The sequence below is a fragment of the Neoarius graeffei genome, chromosome 2, assembly GCF_027579695.1.
Source record: "Neoarius graeffei isolate fNeoGra1 chromosome 2, fNeoGra1.pri, whole genome shotgun sequence".
Classification (NCBI taxonomy): domain Eukaryota; kingdom Metazoa; phylum Chordata; class Actinopteri; order Siluriformes; family Ariidae; genus Neoarius; species Neoarius graeffei.
Genome location: NC_083570.1, coordinates 10,233,927 through 10,259,206, shown reverse-complemented (window position 1 = coordinate 10,259,206; position 25,280 = coordinate 10,233,927). Strand labels below are relative to the sequence as shown.

The window sequence follows — 25,280 nt, the reverse complement described above, 5'->3', positions numbered from 1 at the left end:
TTTCTGCTGCGTTACTCTTCCTCTGTCCCCATGCTCCATGGTCCTGATTTGAATCGTATCTCATCTAGTTGTATCTGCTAATCCTCATTGAGATCAAGACTTGTTGCTGTTTCTTGGCTGTTTTTCTTGATTTTAATCACAATTTTGCTGCCCAAATCAGCTGGTGGTATTTCTGGGGCTGCCTGTACGTTATCTGTTTTCATTCACAAATCCTTCTTCTTTTATCAAGTTTTGCTGATCAGGTGACTGGAGCGGCTTCTTTCTGCAGCCATGTTATGACTAAAAAGTGGCCTTCTTTATTCATTTAAAGCGGATGTATGTAGTCAATTCCCTTCAGGTTCATACAGGTGTCTCGAGCAGAGTACATGGTGGAGCATCACATTAACTATGGATTCACTGGAACGACCAGAATAATATTAACAGGGTACCCCCAGGATTGTTAAACCAAAATTTAAGACTTTTTAAGACTTTTTTAATGCCATTTCAAGTGAAATTTAATACCTTTGTTGCACTCATTAGGGAAGAATAAATCATATTGAGCACCAGATTAAACCTCAAATAATTACTATTTACGAGTGTTTGAAATAACAAAATTACATTTATTAAAATAATCAATCAGAATTCATTCTACTCACACCCCCTGGACACCATGCAGAGGAGAGCACCCCCATGTAAGTCCAGACAATCACCCCTCATACACACACACACACACACACACGCCAGAGAAGCATTCAAAAGACAAAAAGTTGAGGTCTCATTTTCGGCTGTGCTGCTAACGTTACTGGGTGTTGTTGGCACACAGTACTGTGCTATAGCTGCCTGCTTCTGAATTGTGGATGCAAACGAAATATGTTTACCACTTTTCATGTGAGAATCCAGAGCTGTAAGCCCCATTGTCCCTAGTTGAAAGGTTTTTTTACACAAAGTGCATAATCAGGGTTCCTACAGATATTTTATGTTGAATTTACTACCTTTTTACTACCTTCACAATTTTTTTTTACTACCACAGCGACAATTTGGATTTGGACATTTTCTCACAATTTAACAAGGTAATCTTTGAGTGTATGTGTTAGTCCAAGTGAATGTGCTACATAAGTTAGTGACAATTCTACCCAAAGAGTTGGATTGATGAGACAAGATAGAAAGAAAATCTGAACGTACCGGTAGAGTAACTCTTTCCCTTTGGACACATAATAGAACCTCCCATTGCTAGGGCTACACATGGAGTAATGCATATTTGCATAAAAGAAAACAAACTTCCACATACAAGTTATAATTTTATTGAACTGTGAAACTGTGGCCCATAACCTCTTAACGGGTACACAGATTTGCACTAAACCTTGTGTGTCAACACTTCACATTAGGTACAAGATCTGATTACATTTTGTCGGCCAACACTTTCAAGATGGCCAACATTTTGTTTGTGGAATAATCTTTTGAACAGGTGAACAGATTTGCACAAAAAATCTTATGTGCTTAGGTACATCAACTCATTACATTTAGATCAGGTCAAATGGCAAACACGAACCCACACACACACAAAGCGCACACACACATGACAAAGACAAGACACACACCCTAAAGATACAAAACACACATAACCCAAGCCCTATTTTGGCAGTCTCTCAACACATTGCCAAGTTTGCTTAAGATAGTCATTTGCACCAGTCCTGTAGTCGTGAAGGCCCGTGGGCAGAGTCAACACCTTCCTCCCAGAGATCAGTGTTTTAGAGGGTTAATCTTAATCATTTCAACAGTTCAACAGATTTGCTCATCACATTTTGGACGCCTCAAATGGCGCGCACACAACGCACCAGGCGCGCGCGCACACAATGCACCAAGCGCGCACGCACACAACGGCGCGCGCGCACACGCACAACACACCAGGCGCGTGCGCACACAACGCATTACATGTGCCTCGATCAACTTTTCAATGAGCGCCTCTCGCCGATTGCCATCTACCGCCTTTAGCCAGTCTTTAAAATCAGGTTCCTCCAGCCAGAGGTCTGAAAATTTGCATTTCCCCATTGTTTAATTCTCGTGCAGATGTCGCCAGTCGGGTCAACAGATAGATTCGACTAGAGCCGTATAAACAAAGTCAGTCTCGTACTAAACAATCTCTGGTATAAATTTATACTGGATTCGACTGTTATTGGAATTCGATGTGCATGCGCCACCAACTCCTCACTGCGGTCCTCCTCGATACATAAAAATAAATTCGACCAAATGTAGTAATTTATGGATATTATGGCATGCAGGTTAATTAAACGAATTAGAAAACACATAGGCCCAGTTGGATGGGGGTCAAAAAAATTTACTACCACGTCAGATTACGTTTACTACCTTTTACTGGCCATAATTTAGCCTATTTTAATTAACTACCTTTTAAAACCCCGCGGGAACCCTGATAATGCCTCACGGTCATTATTTGGAACCCCCTTAACCCAGGCGTATTTAGGGTCGAGCGGCCACTTCGGGTTGAATCTGCACTTCCCCATGCTCTCTCCCCCTCACCCTCTCTGCTCTATGCGCCTGCTGCTCTCGTTTCGTGTGAACCCTTTACGGCGCGACGTGAATTTCCCGCTGTTTGCGTGTGAACGCCAGGGCAGCGCAAAACATTTTAGATTTTGCTTCATTTTCATCACAGAGAATTTAATCTAGGTTACGCAACGATGTTAGACTTTCTTTGGAAAATTAAGACCTCCGTGGAAAAAATTAAGACTTTCAAGATGAAATTTAATACTTTTAAGGCCTTAATTCTGGAAAATGAAATTCAATACTTTTTTAATACTTTTAAGACTCCGCGGGTACCCTGGATTGTGTTGGATCAGTATGTAGGTGCTGGATCAGCCATATTTGTAGGCTAAGAGCGTTCATGGGGAATGGAGTTTGTGGTGGAGATCAGCGAGTAGGTCAAGGATGTGAAGGAGAAGACGCAAGTAAGTCACATGTCCGTGATACCTGAGAGTACGGAGTGACGCTGGCAAACTGCTGATGAGGCTCGAGCAGCTGGATCAGCTCCGGAGATCTCTTTGCTCTTTCCGCGATCAGTTCGATGTACTCGTCTGCGTTTGAGGCGAACTGATACGCGGCCTGCTTGGAGCTGAAGCTGTAATATTTCTCCCTGTGCTTCAGGATGCCGATGTTCGGATTGCCTTTGGAAAGGAACAACAGTAGACTGAGCTTCAGAAATATGGACGTCTTGCCTTAAAGCGTGTCCTTTATTAATTATATTTAAAAGTCGGTTTAATTACAACCCTAATTCCAAAAAAGTTGGGACACTGTGTAAAACATAAATAAAAACAAAATGACAATTTGGAAATCATGGAAACCATGTATTTCATTGAAAATACTACAAAGACAACATATCAAATGCTGAAACTGAGAAATTTTATTGTTTTTTGAAAAATCTATGCTCATTTTGAATGTGATGTCAGCAACACATTTCAAAAAAGTTGGGACAAGGGTGTGTTTACCACTGTGTATCACCTCTAATTTTAACGAAACTCTATCAACCTTTGGGAACTGAGGAGACCAACCGCTGTAGTTTTGAAAGAGAAACATTGTCCCATTCTTGCCTGACGTACAATTTCAGTTGCTCAAGAGTTCGGAGTCTCCTTTGTCGTATTTTGCGCTTCATAATGCACCAACTGTTTTACATGGGAGACAGATCTGGACTGCAGCAGGCCAGTTTAGCACCTGGACTCTTTTCCTACAGAGCTATGCAGTTTTAATATGTGCAGAAAGCGGTCTTGCTGAAATAAGGAAGGCCTTCCCTGAAAAAGATTTCGTCGAACACCAAAAGCAAATATGGAAACAAACAAAGTAGGTCGAATTAATGACTGAAGAACGAGGAGCTTCAACCAGAGATGTTTCACTTTCAGTGTTTTAATGCTGTAGTGTCACTTTACATCACAAATTTGTTTCTTTTGGGGAGCTGAATACGTCTTGGTCTAAACACTGTCTAGTCGTATGAACGCTCTAATATTCGGACTATAAAAAAACCAGAGTGTAAAACTGGAGAAAGAAAAGCTTCACTATGAACCTGGGAGCAAGAGGCTGTTCTTCTCGACAAGAGTGTATCCACACACCCCTGTACTGCAGGAAGAGCTGCTCAAAGTTCGCCGTGCTCTCGGGCAGAATCCACTCGGACGATTTCATCTCCTCTGGATCAAGCCGCTCCTCTGAAAAAGAGAAAATGAGTGCTACACTACACACTACACATGATGAGTGATAATGTAGAAATGAAATGCGCTCGCTCAAAGACGTAAAGCTGTAATGCTCAAGTTTTTTCCGATGTCTTCAGGCCAGAGGAGTTTATGCTACACTTCTTGGACATAACAAGCTGCCCACTAACAAGATGCTGTTCTGTAATGAATAAAAAGCTCGTGATGTCAGAACGTACCTGAGCTCTCAGCAGCTCTCTCTGCGTCAGATTTGACGGTTTCACCGCGGAGCATCTGATCCAACTGAACGTTCTCGTGAAGTTGCGACTGAGCCGAGAGGAACGGCCTCAGGCTGAGCGCCATGCTCCGGAGCATGTTCAACAAGACCATCTCATCCTGAAGCCCCGCCCACAGCCTGGCCAATGCTGTGAAATGAGGCTAATGGGAGGGATTTAAAATGATCAGACTGAAAATGATGCTAGCAAAGAGTTTTCGACAGAGCAAAGGAACACTTACGAACACTTGGGAGGTTGGTACTGCAGTTTTGGCGTGAACTGTGGCCTTCAGCACCTTCATCCTCGACATGAGGTCAGTGTGAAGAGCCTCCACTTGCTTTGCACATGTGATCACATCCGCCTGGCGGAGACAAACGAACTACGTTTTATTACGTTACGTGACTTTTACTCTTAATGATTATTAGCGAAAGTTAGCCATAATAAGAATAAAATAGTAACAGAAATTTAAATGTTTTCCAATAACTTTTATTCTAATCATTGGCTTGAACATTTAGACATCTCTGTAACGCACCAGTATGATTTTGAGGAAGGCTTCATGTTGGCGTACGTTGTACAGGGCCTGTGTGAGCAGGTCCCTGTTTAGCTTGGCGTCAGTGTCGGATTCAGAGCGTCTCTCCAGCAGAGTGGTGTAGCGCCAAGCCAAACGTTGCATCCCTTCCAGTTCACGCTCTATATCTGTGCTGACAGCAGGAAGAGCCTCGTTCAGGACGGCCAGCACTTCACGAGAGAGCCACGACGACCAGGATTGCACATCAACAATGTAACACAGAAGACATTACCACGATTACTTCAAAAAAACCTTGCTCTATAAACATGTACAGTTTCTTACAAGCCTGTATTCTGTCAATATGTGTGGATTTCTGAACATTTGTTACAATAATTAAATTAAATCCTACAGTAATTATAAATGTACAGTGTGTCACAAAAATGCATAAACCTGACCGAGTTCCTCTTAGACCTGCGGCGAACTATTAGGGGAGAGCGAGGTAAGATGAGCCACTTTTTACATTTTTCATCATAACTACATTTTAAAGCCATTTTTGCTTCCAGTCTACACACCATACCAAATTTCAAAGTGTACTGTTACTATCTGAGCAAAAAATAATTGATAAGCTCTTATGGTTAGAGTGATATTACCTCTTGAAAAAAAAATGTCAAGTGGCTCAACTTACCCCATGCACGGGGTAAGATGAGCCACTGTGTGGGGTAAATTGAGCCAACACAAAACATGTTAGGTTAACAAAGTAAACAGCTTTTATTATTTGAAGTGCAATCAATGAATCAAGTCAAGTCAAGCAAGTGGGGGATAGGGCCGTTGCATAGAGAAGTAGAGATGAAGAGAGAGGTGATAGAACGAGATGGGATAGGGAGGGATAGATAGATGGACAGAGAGAGAGATATGCATAGATAGATAGAAAGAGGGATGGTTAGAGAGGGAATGAGAGATATACTATATTATAGAAATTACTAAAACAGTAGAGCAGTGCAAAAAAATCTTATTTCTTTCAGTAGGTTAAAACATTGCTAAAACATGCAGCAATCATTCCATCAATCATTTCATCATTATTCAATGTTCCAAGCATTCAAATTGCAAGGGAACACCATTTGCCTCTCCCTCCGTGCTGTCCCACCAACAGTAAAGGGGCGGGGCAATTTTTCACAATATCCTGTCTTGACAGGACAGCCTCATCTTTCTCTTTGAAGACAAAGGTTGGCTTTCTTGCAGAGCCATGGCATGACCGGCTTCTTTTGAGAAATCTTGCCTCTATTTCGAAGACATCCAATTTGATTATCTGGCCAATGAAGAAATGCACTTTCACCAACTTGGTCTCTACCTCTCCATTCTTTATCTTTTCAATGAACCTAGTCAGAGTCATCCTGTCCAAATGCATATCCCTCGCCACAGCCCGAATAGGCCTGCCTTTCCTGACTTCCTCTGCGGCTCTCTCCAAAACTGCACGGGATTGTGCGGCCCTGTCTGTTTTTCTTTTGTATGAGTGTGGCATCATGCACACCTGTAATAACAGAGGGCATTATTTTATTTATTAAAAACCTTTTAAACACATTATTTATATTAACATATTATTTATTTGTTGTTGTTGTTGTCATATATGACCAGTAAATATGAAAACTTAAGTGTCATCCATATTGGGTAAGCTCAGCCACCAATGGGGTAAGTTGAGCCAGTGGCTCAACTTGCCCCATATCTAATGGCTCATCTTACCCCGTGGCCACCATTTTGTAGAAAAATGCTAATAAAGGGGATTAGGCTAATCAAAATTATTTTTATTAGCATTCATATCATAGCTTAGAAAGCCACTAACTTAACCCTAATGTGTCTAAATATTATTCTACTTTTGTCTTCTCTAAATCATCTTCACTGTGGACAAACATGGAATTGACTTAGAAAGCACAAAAACACATTTTTATAAATATCTCCCTCACCTAGTTTGACATGTGGTGCTCCTCTCCACAAGTGTAAGTAAATGGTCCCGCCCCCCTTTGAATGTGGTCACATGGTCACATTTGTTTACTGTTTCTTAGAAACAGGGGGTGGCTCATCTTACCCCCTGGCTCATCTTACCCCACTCTCCCCTACTATTAGACATAGGACTTGAGCTCAGCCAAAACTTAACCAAACACACCAAAAAAGCAACAGGGCAAAAGATTTTGTAAGGGATTAGTGGCAGGCTGCCAGGTCGCTCCGTTGTGTGTAGCTGTCGATGTTGATTTTAAAAGTAACAAAGTAAATTACACTTAAGTCTGAGTGAAAAATACTGTAGCGAGCGTGCAGCATGGAAGAAGAGTCTGGAGACAGAAATCTTAGTTTCTCGGTTGTTAGCCTGTAGCTCTCGATAGATAGCACTGGCTTGACTGCTTTATTAGCATTCGCTAACACTACTGATGAACGCTATACTGGCTGGAAGGTGACTTCACTGCTGCGCCGACTCACAGTTAAGCTTGCATTGGCCTTCGAGAAGGCTGAGGGTGATACATTTTTAGTCCCTCCAACTATAAATCAAAATCTGATTGGTTAATTAATTCATCTGTCACTTCCTACATAAACATACACTGCCATGGCCTTCTGTCCCAGCAATGAAGTCCTAACCAATGAGTGAGCAGCTCTGAACTCTTCTCAGCCTAGACACAACAAACAAAATCTCATTGGAGAACTCGATTTTAATGTTTTCAGGACAGTAACCCTTTCACTTCTGAAGCAAATGTGATAGAAAATGAGGCCAAATCAGAATTAAGAGAGAATAATTATAATGAAATTATGAAAGAAATTAAACATAACATTTGAAATGCTGATACGTTTAGGCTTCTCTGAACGCCGAGAAGGCCCTGACTGTTCCCTTCTGTCTTACACCACAGCAATTTATTGACGATTACATCAATAAATGTCTTACAGAACAATTCGCCATACTTTCTATCCATTTCTATTTACATTTTTGAACTTGTGGGAAACAAGTGAGTTCCCGTTCTCACTCACATTCCTGCCTTTGCGGTTAATGAACGTCAAAAAACATCATCGTAAACTCTTCTGTCCTGAAGATGAGCGAAAGTTGAATAAACGTCTCCTTACCTTCAAGAACTGTTCAGTGATTTTCAATTTGGTTTACGTAGAGCATCCCGTCATTTAACAGAATGTTAACGTACCAAAACGAGCATGTTAATGTAAATCTGCATGACTGTCAGAGCTGCTGTTATAAAATGAATCACGATGGCGAGCGTTAATTAGAACGCGAGGTGAGATGCACTCACGGTCCTCGATGCTCTCTCCTCCTTTCCCGCTGTCCTTGTTGAAGAGGCGAATCCCGGTGACGATCATGGTGAGCTCATTCAGCTGCTGTTCTTTATCACGCCTGAGCAGAGACATGAAGGCGGCCAGCTCTGATGGAGGGAACACACTCTGCAGTGCGGCTAGAACACACACACAGACGTACCGTAAGAAGAGGAAGGTCTTGTGCTACGGTGAAATGGTGGTCCGAGAAACCAATTTCATAGCTGCCAACATTCCGAAATTGTAAATAGTAATACAAGGTTGGGTACTGAGTCTTGGTGGGGGGTCGGGGGGGGGGCTTTGCCCCCCGCCACCAAAGCTTTCTAGCAAAACTACCCTGAAAAAAAAAAAAAATCACACAAACAAAATAGTTTGACAAAATTTATTCTACAAACTAAACTATCATCTTACATTAATTTGCAAAGTTCTTTTCAACAATGTATGAAAATAGTCAGTGAATCAGGCAAAAACTTCAAACAATGCAATTAGCAGATATAACTTTTGACAAAGTACACATTAGAGAAATAGACCAGAGCTTACTCAGTCAACAGTTGATGTTATTGCACCACAAACTTGGCAATATCTAACACCATTCATTCATTAGTCACAAACAAAAATGAATTAAGAATATTACATCAATGAAAGTTGATACAAAAAAATATTATGAACTTTGTCATCAAAATTAAATATACAACAAAATGTGAAAATTGGCAATGAATATGGCACTTCAAAGATAAAAAACAAGCTGAGCCCAAAGCAAATTACAGTAGCTAAAAATACTAAGTGAAACAGCTCAAAAAAGTGTCAATTTCAACTTGCTTCTTCACATGACTACAAATCAAAACTGAGCGGGAGCTAGGTTAGAGCAGTCAACGCAAGTTGGCATTTAGAGTGAGGGCACACAATTTTACCTTTCCATCCTTGCTTTAAAATTATGATTTTAGGCATACACAAATAATGATGGCACAAAATCTGGACTGCTTGAGTCAAGTGAGACCTCTCCTACAAACAAAATTGCATGCAAAGGCCAAACAAAATAATGTGTGTTTCCTGGGTTTTCAAAATAGGGTAGGTAGGTAGGGAAAAAAAAAAATGTGTTTATCCCAAAAGTTTACAACAAATTTTCTAGGGTAGGCAGGAAAAAGTGAGAAGTTTCCTTTGAAAACTTTTTTTTTTGCAAAATACTCGTTCAAAACTAAACCTAGTCATCAGATATCGTTGATGATATAAGGATGCACTTGTATATAAATTGTTCTAATAATGATGGCATACTTTCATTTTCCAGGTAAAATGGGAATGTTTTGGTGGATGATCTATTTGGTGGTGGCCAGAGTGGTGGTTGTGGTCCAGTACCTAGATCTATCCCTTCAGTTCTGAACATTTCCAAAATATATTTTTATATACTAGTGGGGACTTTCATGCTTAAAACTGATTTCTTGTGTGTTTATCAAAATTGGGTGCATGCCTAACATCTCGGCCTTAATGACATTATATTTGCTTCATGTTTTTTTCTTATTCTGTCTATGAAAGCAATGTTCACTTATATTGTTCTAATGAATACAGCTGCTCCGTGCCATTTTCTTTTCAAATAAAGAAACTAAAATTTCCTATATTTAAGTTTCCTATTCTGTGTTTGTAAATTGTGTTGCAAAATAAATGCAAATGCTTTCATTTTTCAGCCCTGTTAGTCCATGATATTTGCTCTAAGGTTTAAATCAGGAGGAAATCAAGGAATGTATCATTTCACTGACACAAACTCCTGCAATTTCAGATTTATCATCAATTCAGATATCTTAAGTTGAGTATAGAATAGCATTGGACGTGTTGAATACCTGATTTATACCCTGAGCAAACAGTTCTTTGTGATGTATGCATTATTTCAATCACTATCTAGCCATATCCACACTAAATTATTTTCCCCGCATGAGACCTCTGCCCTGCCCACAAAGAACCAGCGCGGGCAGGGCGGGCTAGCCCCGCGCCTCGGGACGAAGAGCCACGGTGCTCGGCTTTAGTTTCGTTTTTCTATCGGCAGCTCCTGCCCGACTTTGGACGCTCGTAACTCAGGCAGGGGAGGTCCCAGCCTCTCCAATTTACTCCTGACGGGCCTCGTGTCTTTCAGCAAATACCGAGTGGTTTATATGACACGCCCTAGCGGTTCTCGTTTGACTCGCCAGGTGGCTGCCAAGCAGGTAGGGTTGGGCGCGAGAAATAGTTTGTTTATCATGGTCATAAGCAGTTGAAGGGTCGCAGTGTTTTTACAGGGTCGGTCGGGTAACCGGAAACACATTATTTTGTTTGGCCAAAGCTAAGTTAACATGCTAACAATATTCATTACATTGTGTAACTATGACCCAGCTAATCAGACAAACGTTACCAAAGTATTTTGCTACATCAATAAACGAAGACTAGAAAGAATAAAAAAGAAAGATTTAATAAATAGCCTGATCATACCTGTGATGAAGTGGGCGCTGCAAACCCACACATTTTTGATAGTGCTTTCATCCCAGTCTACACGTTTGATGGCTTGTAGTCATAGACGTCGGCGATTTTTTTGGAATGGGTGAGATCCTGCTGGAATTCTGTACATTTTAACCCCATCACTGCTACGATTCTGACACCCGACAACACAACAACTAGGCTTTTTTGAGTCCAGGCTGCGCGCGCAATTTCCGCTTACGTAAGAATGACGTTTACTGCGAAGGGGTCTATAGCATCATTGATTGGCTGAGAGAACAAGCAATAGCCAATGAAATTTGGCGTAGTATCTGCCGCTTGGAACGAAGCGGTGTTTTATCAAATACGAATCCCACCGGTGATAGACTTTGAAAATGACCCATGAAAATTGGCAAAATCGTATTTTATTGTAGTAAATTCGTATTTTCGTAATCAAAACGACAAATCGTAATAAATACGATTTATTCGTAGTAGTTGGCAGCTATGCCATTGTAAATACAGAATGTATGTTTACTACTGATGTTGAATAATGGGAAAAAGATTAGTGAAGCTTTTTGGACCTATAGACACTACAGGTAGCCTACAGTACTGCTTGAAAGTTTGTGAACCCTTTACAATTTTCTATATTTCTGCATAAATATGACTGAAAACATCATCAGATTTCCACACAAGTCCTAAAAGTAGATAAAGAGAACCCACTTAAACAAATGAGACAAAAATATTATACTTGGTAATTTACTTATTGAGGAAAATGATCCAATATTACATATCTGTGAGCGGCAAAAGTATGTGAACCCCTAGGATTAGCAGTTAATTTGAAGGTGAAATTAGAGTCAGGTGTTTTCAATCAGTGGGATGACAATCAGGTGTGAGTGGGCACCCTGTTTTATTTAAAGAACAGGGATCTATCAAAGTCTGATCTTCACAACACATGTTTGTGGAAGTGTATCATGCCACGAACAAAGGAGAGTTCTGAGGACCTCAGAAAAAGCGTTTTTGATGCTCATCAGGCTGGAAAAGGTTACAAAACCATCTCTAAAGAGTTTGGACTCCACCCATCCACAGTCAGACACATTGTGAACAAAATGGAGGAAATTCAAGACCATTGTTACCCTCCCCAGGAGTGGTCGACCAACAAAGATCACTCCAAGAGCAAGGCGTGTAATAGTCGGCGAGGTCACAAAGGACCCCAGGGTAACTTCTAAGCAACTGAAGGCCTCTCTCACATTGGCTAATGTTAATGTCTGTAGGTACAGTTTGCCACCTACTGTCTAAGAACTACAACTCCCAGCCAACTTCCGCGTTGACCTACGTCACGCCTGTGCGGGATCGCTTGCATCACATCCTCCATGATTCCATAAAGGACCTGGAAGTCCGCCATATCTTTCTCTTTGGCATCTGAAACCACACAGAACAGACCTAAAAGGAGGCACTCACTATCGGACCGTCCAAAACCACGACTTCTTTCTTGCAAGATCTACGTTTCAGCACGTTTTCCTTTTTGTTTACCCTTGATCACGGTAGACTCCGGAAACACGCGATCTTTAACTCAAGCGAGTTATAACCGGTTTTCAGTTATTCCTTATGAGTACGTACGAAACTGCAGCCCAAGGCAGTTTAATTTGTAGTTAAGAAGCGGCTGGACCCTTCTAACTAGTGCACGTTGTTTGATCAGAGTTTTCCTTCCCACGAGCTACGAAGCCTCTCCTCTGTTTCCCACAGAAGTTTTTCCGAGCTCCTGTGAACTTACCCTCTCCCAGGATTCTCTGCTTTCTACAAAAAGGCGAGATTTTTGAAGTAAGACTGGTGTTTGGGCAAGAAGACTAGTCTTAGGAATTAGTTTGTTTACTTAGTGTGAATTTACACTCAGGGATTGTTTAAGTGTGCACACTGATTTTGGTTTTCTATCATTTGTTCTATTTTTGGTCTCAATTGTTTAATAGATAGGTTTTGCATGCCCTCTCTTTCTTCCTAACATTTTAATTTCATTATTTACCCATATTTTGACCTCATTAAGATTTCAGTAAATTGAATAATACTATAAAGCTAGTGGGTTAGCTGTCTAGGGAAACCCTTTTTTTCTCCAGGGACCAGGATTCACCACGTGGTCACACACACTAGGCCTCACACATGCTTTAGCTAGCAAACCAGAGCTAACTCTCTTTGTTCTGTAAGGAGACACGTGGTAACCCCCTTGTTCTTTATCACGAGGTCTTTTGTCTCAACTTTAGATAATATTCTAAGTCCTGATTCAATTCAACCTTTATAGCACACTCTCCCGTGCCCACATTCAAATCTACATATATCACGGATGACCATTTGAATGCATTTTAATTGTTAACATTTAATTTTGTTATCACACACACGCTCACACACAACCACGTGGCTACTAGGCCTCAAAAACACCACGTGGCTACTAGGCCTCAAAAACACCACGTGGCTACTAGGCCTCAAAACACCATGTGGCTACTGGGCCTCAAAAGCACATGTTAGCTAGCCTTCCTTTGTCTAGTTAGCACACAAAGCTAATCATTTGTTTACACACAAACACATGCTAGCTAGCTTTCCTTTGTCTAATTAGCCTACAAAGCTAATCTTTTGTCTACTCACACACACACACACACACTGTTTACAGAAGATTTCATCTGCTGCTATTCAATTTTTATCTTTGTTATAATAAATTCCATTATTATTGAAACTGTGTGTGTTTGTCTGCTGTTCCGATACTTCTTGAAGTTGCCCATATCTCAAAAGAGCTCTTAAGGTGTATATGAATACTATTAGCTGCAGCTTGGTAAGTGATTCACGAAATGATTCAATTTAAATGATTCAATTTAAACGATTCAATTTAAACAATTCAATGAGACTGATTCAATGGTATGATTAAATTCAAATGATTCAAATTAAATGATTCAATGGGATTGATTCAATTTAATTATTAAAGATTGATCACTTAACACCAATCTACATACACATAAACATAATACACCTACATGTTCATGAGTCCACCATCAGGAGAACACTGAACAACAATGGTGTGCATGGCAAGGTTGCAAGGAGAAGGTCACTGCTCTCCAAAAAGAACATTGCTGCTCATCTGCAGTTTGCTAAAGATCACGTGGACAAGCCAGAAGGCTATTGGAAATATGTTTTGTGGACAGATGAGACCAAAATAGAACTTTTTGGTTTAAATGAGAAGCGTTATGTTTGGAGAAAGGAAAACACTGCATTCCAGCATAAGAACCTTATCCCATCTGTGAAACATGGTGGTGGAAGTATCATGATTTGGGGCTGTTTTGCTGCATCTGGGCCAGGACGGCTTGCCATCATTGATGGAACAATGAATTCTGAATTATACCAGCGAATTCTAAAGGAAAATGTCAGGACATCTGTCCATGAACTGAATCTCAAAAGAAGGTGGGTCATGCAGCAAGACAACAACCCTAAGCACATAAGTCGTTCTACCAAAGAATGGTTAAAGAAGAATAAAGTGAATGTTTTGGAATGGCCAAGTCAAAGTCCTGACCTTAATCCAATCAAAATATTGTGGAAGGACCTGAAGCGAGCAGTTCATGTGAGGAAACCCACCAACATCCCAGAGTTGAAGCTGTTCTGTATGGAGGAATGGGCTAAAATTCCTCCAAGCTGGTGTGCAGGACTGATCAACAGTTACCGGAAGCGTTTAGTTGTAGTTATTGCTGCACAATGGGGTCACACCAGATACTGAAAGCAAAGGTTCACATACTTTTGCCACTCACAGATATGTAATATTGGATCATTTTCCTCAATAAATAAATGACCAAGTATAATATTTTTGCCTCATTGTTTGACTGGGTTCTCTTTATCTACTTTTAGGACTTGTGTGAAAATCTGATGATGTTTTCAGTCATATTTATGCAGAAATATAGAAAATTCTAAAGGGTTCACAAACTTTCAAGCACCACTGTATGTTATTTTTACTGATTTTCTAACAAAAAAAAGATTTATATTGACTGATGTGAGATTTGACAACGAGCATTGTAGACTAAAAACAGGCAGCACTACAGTGCTAATCATATGACTCAAAATGTTAAAATGTCTTCTTCGTTTGTTCTCATGTTAAATAATTTTCATTAATTTGACACTCATACCATTACTGTTCCTTCATTGTATTTGCACATATATAAAATTTGTTTACTTATTTTGGACAAACACGGCTGGGATCCCTGTGTGTACTCGATGGGTTTCCAGATTTTCGGCCCATGCGAAAGCTCCTCTATAAACACGTTTCAGAGCAATATACTGCCATCCAGACAAAATCTTTTTCAGGGAAGGCCTTCCTTCTTTCAGCGAGACAACGCCAAACCGCTTTCTGCGCATATTAAAACTGCATGGCTCTGTAGTAAAAGTGTCTGGGTGCTAAACTGACCTGCTGCAGTCCAGACCTGTCTCCCATTGGAAACATTTGGTGCATTATGAAGCACAAAATATGACAAAGGAGAGCGCAAACTTTTGAGCAGCTGAAAGTGTATATCAGGCAAGAATGGGACAACATTTCTCTTTCAAAACTACAGCAATTGGTCTCCTCAGTTCCCAAATGTTAACAGAGAATTGTTAAAAGTAGAGGTGATGCAACACAGTAGTAAACACACCCCGTTCTTTCTTGAACTTTCTTGAACCATTTTGCTGACATCAAATTCAAAATGAGTGTATATTTTTCAAAAAACAATAAAATTTCTCAGTTTCAACATTTGAAATGTTGTCTTTGTACTATTTTCAATGAAATATCGGGTTTCCATGATTTGCAAATTATCGCATTCTCTTTTTATTTCCAGTTTACACAGCGTCCCAACTTTTCTGGAATTGCCGTTGTATTTTTCAGTGTACAAAATGACACATCATACTCTTTATCCATTTATAACTACATTTAATGTTGTGGAACGTCCAGGAAACGAGTTAGAGCCTGTCGTCACTATCTTTATAGAGGATGTGCAGTCACGTGACCCGCACGTGTGTACTCCGCCACATTGGACGGCATCAGGATAGTTTACCTTGCGCGAGCGTAATGGATCCAGGGAGTAATCCCCAAGAAAATTCGGAAAATACCCCATCTACATCGCGCGATTACTTGTCTAAGTTTGTTCAGCATCTTGAAGGTGACGTGAGGCAGCGTTACGTGGAAAAGTGTTCCAGGTTGGGGATTGCAGATCCGTACAACTTGCCGCAATCCTTGTTCAGGGAAATTCGGAGCTGCGGTGCCGGCGATTTGCCCGATCTGGCCTACCACGACATTTACAATTTTCTTGTTAATCGTGTTACACTGGCAAAGCCCTCAAAGCTTACAAGAGCCTGGAAGCTTATAAATATTTTGTTGTGGGATGGGTATCCCAACTATACCTCTGGAAGGTTCCGAAGAAAGAAGTCTACTTGATAACCTCACGGGTAAGTGGCATTAAGACGTTTATCATAAAGAGACTATGCAGGACGTTTTATCTTAAGAATGTTCGTAATCTAAACTCAGTTCCAGATAATGACAGGGTTGTAAATATGTATGTTTTTGTCTGAAAAACAGCTGCGCGCACCTGCGCGGAAGCTGCGCAAATGTGCGCAGCTTTCTAACCAACTGCCTTCTTCTCATACTAATACTTCCTATGTTTCATGGACTGTAACAGCATTTGCTCATTTAGTAATTTTAATATATAATTTACTTTGATGAAATTATTCAGACACTCCAACGCCCCCCCCAAATCGGATCTGCGTGATTCAGCCGTGCAAAAGGCGCATCCGCCGTTTGCATCCCTGTTTAAACTCAAAGGTTAACCTACTTTAACCGGCTAATGAGGCTCGGTGGTCGGTCAAGATTTTTTTTAGTTTTCGCCATCCCTACTATAGATTGGCCTTTCAAAGGCATATATGAGCCAAAAAGATAAAACATTGTCATAGACTAGGCCAGGGTAGTAGGGCTAGGCATAGCCATTTTAAACGTTAGAGACTGTCTAGTTTCTAAGTATGCAGTTATCATTCAATACGAAAATCAACTTAACAGATGTACTAGGAGTATTGAATTAGAAGATTACACCTACCTGATATGAAGTGTTCACTACAAATTCGGCTGGTAGAACTGGGGTTCCAGTTTTCTCTTCGCACAGCGGACACCCATTTTGCGCGTCTCTCCTCGTCTGCGGGGAATCTATAAAATGACAGGCCCTCCTTTTGGCCCTGTCTATTGGTACAACCAAATGCTGAACAAGATATAACCATTCTTGAAAGATCTACTCCCACACACTTGAAAATTAGAACGGGTTTGTCTAAGTTCTATGCGCGACCTTGCCGTCCAAAATGGCGGATAAACAAATATCATGTGACCTCGTGATGTCACGTGCACGCTCTCTATAGCAGCTATAAGTGAGTTGTTCCCTCACCAGCCTCCTTTTTTCTCTCTCTTGAAGTTAACAAGACAAAAAACAGATCTTGTTGTGTATCGTGAGGATGTCACACTGCATGAATAAGCAGTGAATTGAACAATGATTCCAAAATGTTCTACATAATGTGGACTGAACATCTATTTACAGTCAGAATTGACTTGTTCAGCTCCCAAATGGCTCGTCACTGTTTGTTTGTTTTTTGCTCCTTTTTAGCCGAATTACATACAGCTGACATCGTTTCAGTAAATGATTCAGAAAATGCACAATCAAGCTTCAGTTATCAAGGTGGTGCAAACATGCAGGAAGTCCAGTTAACATCGATGCACTAATGTTCTGGTGGTGATCCGTTATGAAGACTTGGAGAGAAAAGAGAGAGAGAAAGAGACAGAGAGAGAGGTTGTATTGAATTGTATTAAATGCATGTTGTGTTTCATTGAATAAAATTTACTTTTTTTAGAACCTTATAAATCCAGGTTTATCTGTGAGTTTGGGATTTTTATTCAAGTATTACAATCAAAGCTTTGCAGAATAAAAGATGATGGAGGAGGAGGATCGGAGGGAGCAAGAAGGGGTAGCAACGTGGAGAAGAGCACAGGAGAATAAAGTTTCCCCCAGCAATGAAGTTTCTGTGCTGAACTCATTTTCAGACAGAAGCTTTTAATACTGAGGTCAGGATGTCCGCAAGCTGCTGGACAGCGTCTTGCAAAAGTATTCATCCCCCTTGGTGTTTGTCCTGTTTTGTCGCCTTACAAGCTGGAATTAAAATGGATGTTTGGAGGGTTAGCACCATTTGATTTACACAACATGCCGACCACTTTAAAGGTGAAAATTGTTGTATTATTGTAACACATACAATAATTAAGATGAAAAAACCCCAGAAATCTGGAGTGTGCATATGTATTCACCCCTTTCATATGAAACCCCTAAATAAGAGCTGGTCCAACCAATTCACTTCATAAGTCACATAATTAGTTGATTAAGAGCCACCTGTGTGCAATCACAGTGTCACATGATCTGTCACATGGTGTCTATATAAATCAACCTATTCTGGAAGGACCCTGACTCTGTAACATGACAAAACAAACAACATGAAAACCAAGGAGCCTCCAAACAGGTCAGAGACAATGTTATGGAGAAGTATAGATCAGGGTTGGGTTATAAAAAATATCCCAAATTTTGAATTTCCCATGGCGTGCCATTAAATTCATTATAGCAAAATGGAAAGAATATGGCACCACTACAAACCTGACAAGAGAAGGCCCCGCCCAACAAAACTCACAGACCGGGGAAGGAGGGCATTAATCAGAGATGCAACAAAGACACCAACGATAACACTGAAGGAGCTGCAAAGATCCACAGCGGAGATGGGAGTATCTGTCCATAGGACCACTTTAAGTCATACACTTCACAGAGTGGGCGGGGCTTTATGGAAGAGTGGCCAGGAAAAAAAAGCCATTACTCACAGAAAAAAAAAATAAGAAGAAAAAACATGTTTGGAGTTTGCCCAACAGCATGTGGCAGACTCCCCAAACACATGGAAGAAGATTCTCTGGTCAGATGAGACCAAAATTGATCTTTTTGGCCATCATGGGAAACACAAACCCATCACCCTGTGTGGCGCAAACCCATCACCCTGAGAACACCATTCTTACAGTGAAGCATGGTGGTGGCAGCATCATGCTGTGGGGATCTTTTTTGTCTGCAGGGACAGGAAAGCTGGTCAGGACTGAAGGAAAGATGGATGGCACTAAATACAGGGCAATTCTGGAGGAAAACCTGTTTGAGTCAGCCAGAGGTTTGAGACTGAGACAAAAGTTCACATTCCAGCAGGACAACGATCCTAAACATACTGCTAAAGCTACACTGGAGTGGTTTAAAGGGAAACATTTCAATATCTTGGAATGGCCTCATCAAAGCCTAGACCTCAATCCAATTGAGAATCTGTGGCATAACTTGAAGATTGCTGTACACCAATGCAACCCATCTAACTTGAAGGAGTTGGAGCAGTTTTGCCTTGAGGAATGGGCAAAAATCCCAGGAGCTAGATGTGCTAAGCTAATAGAGACATACCCCAAGAGACTTGCAGCTGTAATTGCAGCAAAAGGTGTCTCTACAAAGTATTGACTTTGAGGGTGAATTCTTATGCACACTCCAGATTTCTGTCTTTTTTATCTTAAATATTGTTTGTGTCACAATAAAACAACAATTTTCACCTTTTAAGTGGTTGGCATGGTTTGTAAATCAAATGGTGCTAACCCTCCAAAACATCCATTTTAATTCCAGCTTGTAATGCGACAAAACAGGACAAACACCAAGGGGGATGAATACTTTTGCAAGACACTGTATAATGGTGCAAGGAATTGATCCAGAAGGTGGCAGCAATGCAACAATAAGGATGCTGACTGCCTTTCAACACAAGAAAGAAGAAGTTACTGTGAACCCTTCCAGTGTGTTAGTAAATCTCCTCAGTTGTGAGCCGTGTTTATTCTGGATAGATCTCCTGTTGATGATCTCGCCTCATCTCTGCCTTTCCCTTTGATTTTAATGATATTTCTGGTGGATGGGGTTTGATCCCTGCACTGACTGGGATTAGATCAAGTCTTGTGTTAACACTACTAGCAGATTTCTTTCTTCTGCCTTTCAGGAGATTCATTTCAGTCTGTTAACAATGTTAAAATGACCCAAAGGTAAAATGACCCGTGTCAGTGTGGGTTTCCTCCTGGTTCTCCAGTGTTCTCCTACTTCTCAAAGACACGTCTAATGACTGATTGAGGCGACTCAGGATCTCTGATCTCAAACATATTCATCTACCAACTTCATTTCCATCTCAACAATCTGTTCATGAGAAAGAATTCTTCATCGACCAGGAATAATGTTCTTGATAAATCATGATGTAAGGAATAAAACAGGATGAGGCATGCTGCTCCAGGAAACTAATCTGCAATGAGGTGGTGGGATGTGAATCAACACAAAGTGGATTAGTTTCCACAAACAGCAGGTCATGAAGAGTTCAGGATCTTGTTAAGCCTGGAGCACTCATACTGAGTGAAATGGAGATTATGTTGAAAAAAAGGTCCACTTTTGTGATTTCTTTTCGTAATAAACAATGCGAAATCAATAAAATATGGTTTTCCTTCCTGACAGCTGCGTCCTCCTCACTTTTAAAATGGCTCCAACATTCTTTAGGGATGAAGATCAGTTTAAAGATGTCACGAGGAAAAAGCTGTTCAAGTGAAACAATTGTAATTTATCAACAAGGCTGAAAGTTGTGCTTGAGGTGTCAGTAGGTGGAAAAGTCCAGAAAATTAAGATCCATTCTGTGAGTATTTCATGAAATTAATCCTAATCAGTCCAGCTACATGGGTTAAATTTCTGCACTGAAGGGAGATGAAATGGTTAATAGAGGAGTGCTCATGATCTCTCTGTGTTTGTGCTCCTCCTCTCTCTTTCACACACAGAACCAGGAAGTAACTTGTCATTTCAGAGAAAACAAAACTGATCTCTCTCTCTCTCGTTGCGATTTCAGGAAAATGGCCGAGGCCAGTATTTCAGTAGCTCAGGACCAGTTCATGTGTCCAGTGTGTCTGGATCTCCTGAAGGATCCGGTGACTATCTCCTGTGGTCACAGTTTCTGTAAGGTGTGTATTAATGGCTGCTGGGATCAGGAAGATCAGAAGGGCGTCTACAGCTGTCCTCAGTGCAGAGACACTTTCACGACAAGGCCTGTTCTACGCAGAAACAACATGCTGGATGAAGTGGTGGAGAAACTGAAGAAGACTGAAGTCCAAGCTGCTTCTCCTGCTCGCTGTTACGCTGGACCTGGAGATGTGGAGTGTGATTTCTGCACCGGGAGAAAACACAAAGCTGTCAAGTCCTGTCTGATGTGTTTGGCTTCTTATTGTGAAACTCATCTGAAACCTCATCTTGAACTTCCTGCTTTGAAAAAACACACATTAATTGAAGCCTCAGCAAAACTCCAAGAGAAGATCTGCTCTGAACATAACAAGCTGATTGAGATCTACTGTCGTACTGATCAAACCTGCATCTGTTATTTGTGTACGATGGATCATCACAAAGGTCACGACACCGTCACAGCCGCAGCAGAAAGAGCTGAGAAACAGGTGAGAACTAGAAATCTTTCCAGAATTAAATCATCTTAATTATAGTTTCCCATCTAGAAACAGGTGCTTTAGTCAGTGATATGATTTGAACTTTAATTTCAATGTGTGTCTCAATCAGAAGGATTCTGTAAAAGCTGATTAAAATTGTCTGTGTTCTGGTGAACAGTGTGTTAAATTTATCTTCAGTGATGGTCGTAATCTGGTTCGGGGTGGGTTTCCTGATAATGTTGCCCTTCAGACCAAAAGAGAGAGTTGAGAGACTCTGAAGGAACGAATGTTGTCTCTCTACGTGGTTTTTCCGAACTCACTCGTAAGAAGGAGTCTAAAGAGCAACAGGACAAAGAGCGTCTTTGCAGTTCGCGTCCCCGATATAGGCGTTAGTAGCTGCTAAAGGCAATCGTATTGGACATAACTAACAGTGTCCAAGTTAACTAGCTATGTGTAAACATTAGCCATGGACAAGACTATGGCAACTTGGCGGGCAAATCCACAGAAAATCATTTGACTAATCAGACTGCATAGCTATTTCAACACTATCGCTAACTCTAAATGCACAGACAACTTCACTGCAAGCTAATAAAACGTTTATATCCCTCAATATGCTTCCACAGGTGGGATGGCAAGTTTTTGTAGGCTGTGATGTGCTCTGTTTTAGACAACCAAAGCAAACATTTAAAGCAAAATGACTCTTTATTCCTTTCAGAAAACTGAATCATGGGTTCTAGCGATAGAACCGTGGGTGTGTGCATTCCCCAGAAGAACCGCCTCCTTCCATTCTGCCATCAACTGATCGTGTTAAATAATGCTGCGGAGAAATCATTGATCTTGATTTTATCCAGTATATGGACGTGACGTGACCCTAGTGATTACTGATAGACTGTCTCAGTGTCACCTGCGGAAAAACCAATCACGTTTTAGAAAAGAAAAAAACATCCGCTTTCAAAGCTGCTTCATAGTAATGACTAACGAGGACCTTGATAGAAATGTAGTGGAGTAAAAAGTACGATATTTGTCTTTCAAATGGAGTGAAGTTAAAGTTCCCCCAAAAAAATACTCAAGTAAATTACAGATACTCAAAAAGTGTACTTCAGTACAGAACTCAAGTAAATGTACTTCGTTCCTGTCCACCTCTGATAATTAACTCGATGTTCTTGCAATGTACAAGAAAACTAATTGAACACCACCAGCAGATTCAACCCCAGTTTCCCCCGCTGACTGTGAGAGTCCCTCAGAGCTGCATGCGCATTCTGTGGATTCGGCAGCGAGCGAGTCGCTCTTTGTTTCGAATGAGTGCTCCGGGTCTCTCGTAAATTCCGAGCAAACTAAAGGACGACTTGTGCTACGATGTTCGGGAAAACCACATTAGCTTGATGATGGATCTTAAGAGGTAATTTAAAACTTTCTTGGCCTTAAGAGGCTTTCGGGAAACCCAGCCCAGATCAGTTAGTGAACATTTCTCTCTCTCTCACACACACACACACACACACACACACACACACACACACAGAGTACATAACCTTAAAGCCAAACATGAATGTACTTTGAACTGACATTAATATGGAACCAGTTCGCTCGTACTGTATAAAAAGCTGAATGTATTTTATTTGTCCTCAGAGTGAGTTAAAGGAGGAGCAGATGAAATCCCAGCAGAGAATCCAGGAGAAGCAGAAGAAGGTGCAGGAGCTGAAACAGGCTGTGAACACTATAAAGGTGAGCAGTGAGCAGAGACAGAGCTGCTCCTAGAAACACACACAACATGGACAACGAGTCATTTACAGTCCCAGTAAGAGAGGGAATGATAGATGAGCTTTAAATCTCGTGTGTGTGTGTGTGTGTGTGTGTGTGTGTGTGTGTGTGTGTGTGTGTGTGTCCTAACAGCTCAGTGCACAGACAGCAGTGGAGGACAGTGAGAGGATCTTTACTGAGCTGATCAGCTCCATGGAGAAAAAGCGCTGGGAGGTGACGGAGCTGATCAGAGATCAGGAGAAGGCTGAACTGAGTCGAGCTGAACGACTCCTGGAGCAACTGGAGCAGGAGATTGCTGATCTTCAGAGGAGAGTCACTGAGCTGGAGCAGCTTTCACACACACACGATCACATCCATTTCATCCAGGTAACACTCACTGTCTGATCTACAGAGCCAGCTGTTCCTCACACACTCTCTAAAACACCTCTCATTAAGGCAACAATAAATGTCCCTGTCTGACATCACAAGTGGGTTTTACATTTCATTTGCTTTCTGTAGGTTTTAGCTTCTGGACATCAGTCTCCTCTCTTCCCAAAACCAGATTTTCACACATCCAGCGTCACTGTCCATCAACATCTCTCATTTGATGGAGTGAGGAATTCTCTCTCAGATCTGAAAAAGAGACTCGAGGAATTCTGTGAGGAGGAATTCAACAAAATCCCTCCACATGGTAAGAGGAGCTGTTCCTGCTGGAGAAACACAGTGATGTGTTATTTCTTAGCGATGCTCCTGCTTTCTTTTCTGCAGACACTTTATTCACCCGACGCTTTGAACTAAAACACTGATTTAAAATGAAAAAACTGACTGGATCACTTTAAACTCTTTCCATCTTTTACACAAACTCATGTTTCTATTTTTCTCTCCACAGCTGCAGCAGTTCAGATCATTTCAGAACCAGAACCACAGAGCAGAGAAGAGTTTCTGAAATGTAAATCTAAAACACACACACACACACACTGCTAGGCTTGTCATGATACATTTTGTTGGATGATATATTGTCTCAGAAATTATTGTGATAAACGATATTATTCTTGACGTCTTTTCAAGACAATTTTATGCCACTAGTAAAATAATAATGATCATGCAAACACACCCTTTCATAGAACAGTAAACTTTTTAATTAAGTCAACTTATTCAGTTCCATGAGGCTGGCAGGGGGAGTCGCTCTCTTCTGTGGGGTCTTTAACTAGTTTTAGAATGCTAGTTTAAGCTGATATGTGATTGATCTAACGGTAAAACAGCACGAGGGCTCGAGAACTTTGACAGGTTACAATTTTACTTGACAACAGAATGTATCTGAATTCTGATTGGTTGTTGTATCTGAATTCTGATTGGTTGTTATATTATTGCCCTTTTGTTGTGTTCTTGAGCCCAGAGTGGGGGGAGGGGGGAGTGACAGGGTTCTACATAGAAAAGTTTTCACTGCAACCAAACTGCTGTTTTCGTGACCACGCCCCCAGCGCAGATATTCATGTTCACATTGTTCAGTTTGTTTTTCTCTCTTATTTTAGATTTCTGTTATCTGACTCTGGATCCCAACACGGCACATCGTCGCCTCATTCTGTCTGAGAAGAACAGAGCGGTGAGAGTCAGTGAGAGAGAGCAGCGTTACTCTGATCATCCAGAGAGATTTGATTACTGGGATCAGGTGTTGTGTAAGGAGAGTGTGTGTGTGGACGCTGTTACTGGGAGGTGGAGTGGAGCGGTGCTGGTGGTGTTGTGGACATATCAGTCTCGTATAAAGATATCAGCAGGAAAGCACTGGGTAATGAGTGTGGGTTTGGATTCAACAATCAGTCCTGGAGTCTGCAGTGTTCTTCTTTTTCTTCTCTCTCTTTCTATCACAACAACATTAAGACTGATCTCAGAGTTCCATCCCCCTCCAGAATAGGAGTGTATGTGGATCACAGTGCAGGAACTCTGTCCTTCTACAGCGTCTCTGACACGATGAAGCTCCTCCACAGAGTCCACACCACATTCACTCAGCCTCTATACGCTGGGTTTGGACCCTACTGGTTTTCTGGTTCTACAGTGAGATTGTGTGATCCAGAATAAAAGTGTGTAGTGTTTTCTGTAAAATTCCTGCACGTTGCCACGTTGTTGCTCAGTCGTCTGTTTCACTAGAGCACAATCCAGCTGCACAAAAACACTCATTTTAATATTTAGATTATAAAATATGCCGATGTCGTGTTCATCCCATATTCAGCCTGGATGATGATTGGTCCGCAGATAGAACCTTATAAATCCAGGTTTATCTGTGAGTTTGGGATTTTTATTCAAATTATTTGGATAAAAATAAGGCCAAA

The 25,280-nt window shown here is 41.0% G+C and overlaps 1 protein-coding gene and 2 pseudogenes across 1 annotated transcript in view; 2 read left to right on the top strand and 1 right to left on the bottom strand.

Annotated features, from left to right (window-relative positions):
* LOC132880197 (tripartite motif-containing protein 16-like) overlaps positions 1-25,280 on the top strand; it is a 298,595-nt gene that overhangs the window by 77,536 nt on the left and 195,779 nt on the right. The gene's annotated exons all lie outside the window — the stretch shown is intronic.
* Positions 1,192-17,166, bottom strand: LOC132871883 (cilia- and flagella-associated protein 206-like; annotated as a pseudogene).
* On the top strand, positions 20,583-25,053 carry LOC132880460 (tripartite motif-containing protein 16-like; annotated as a pseudogene).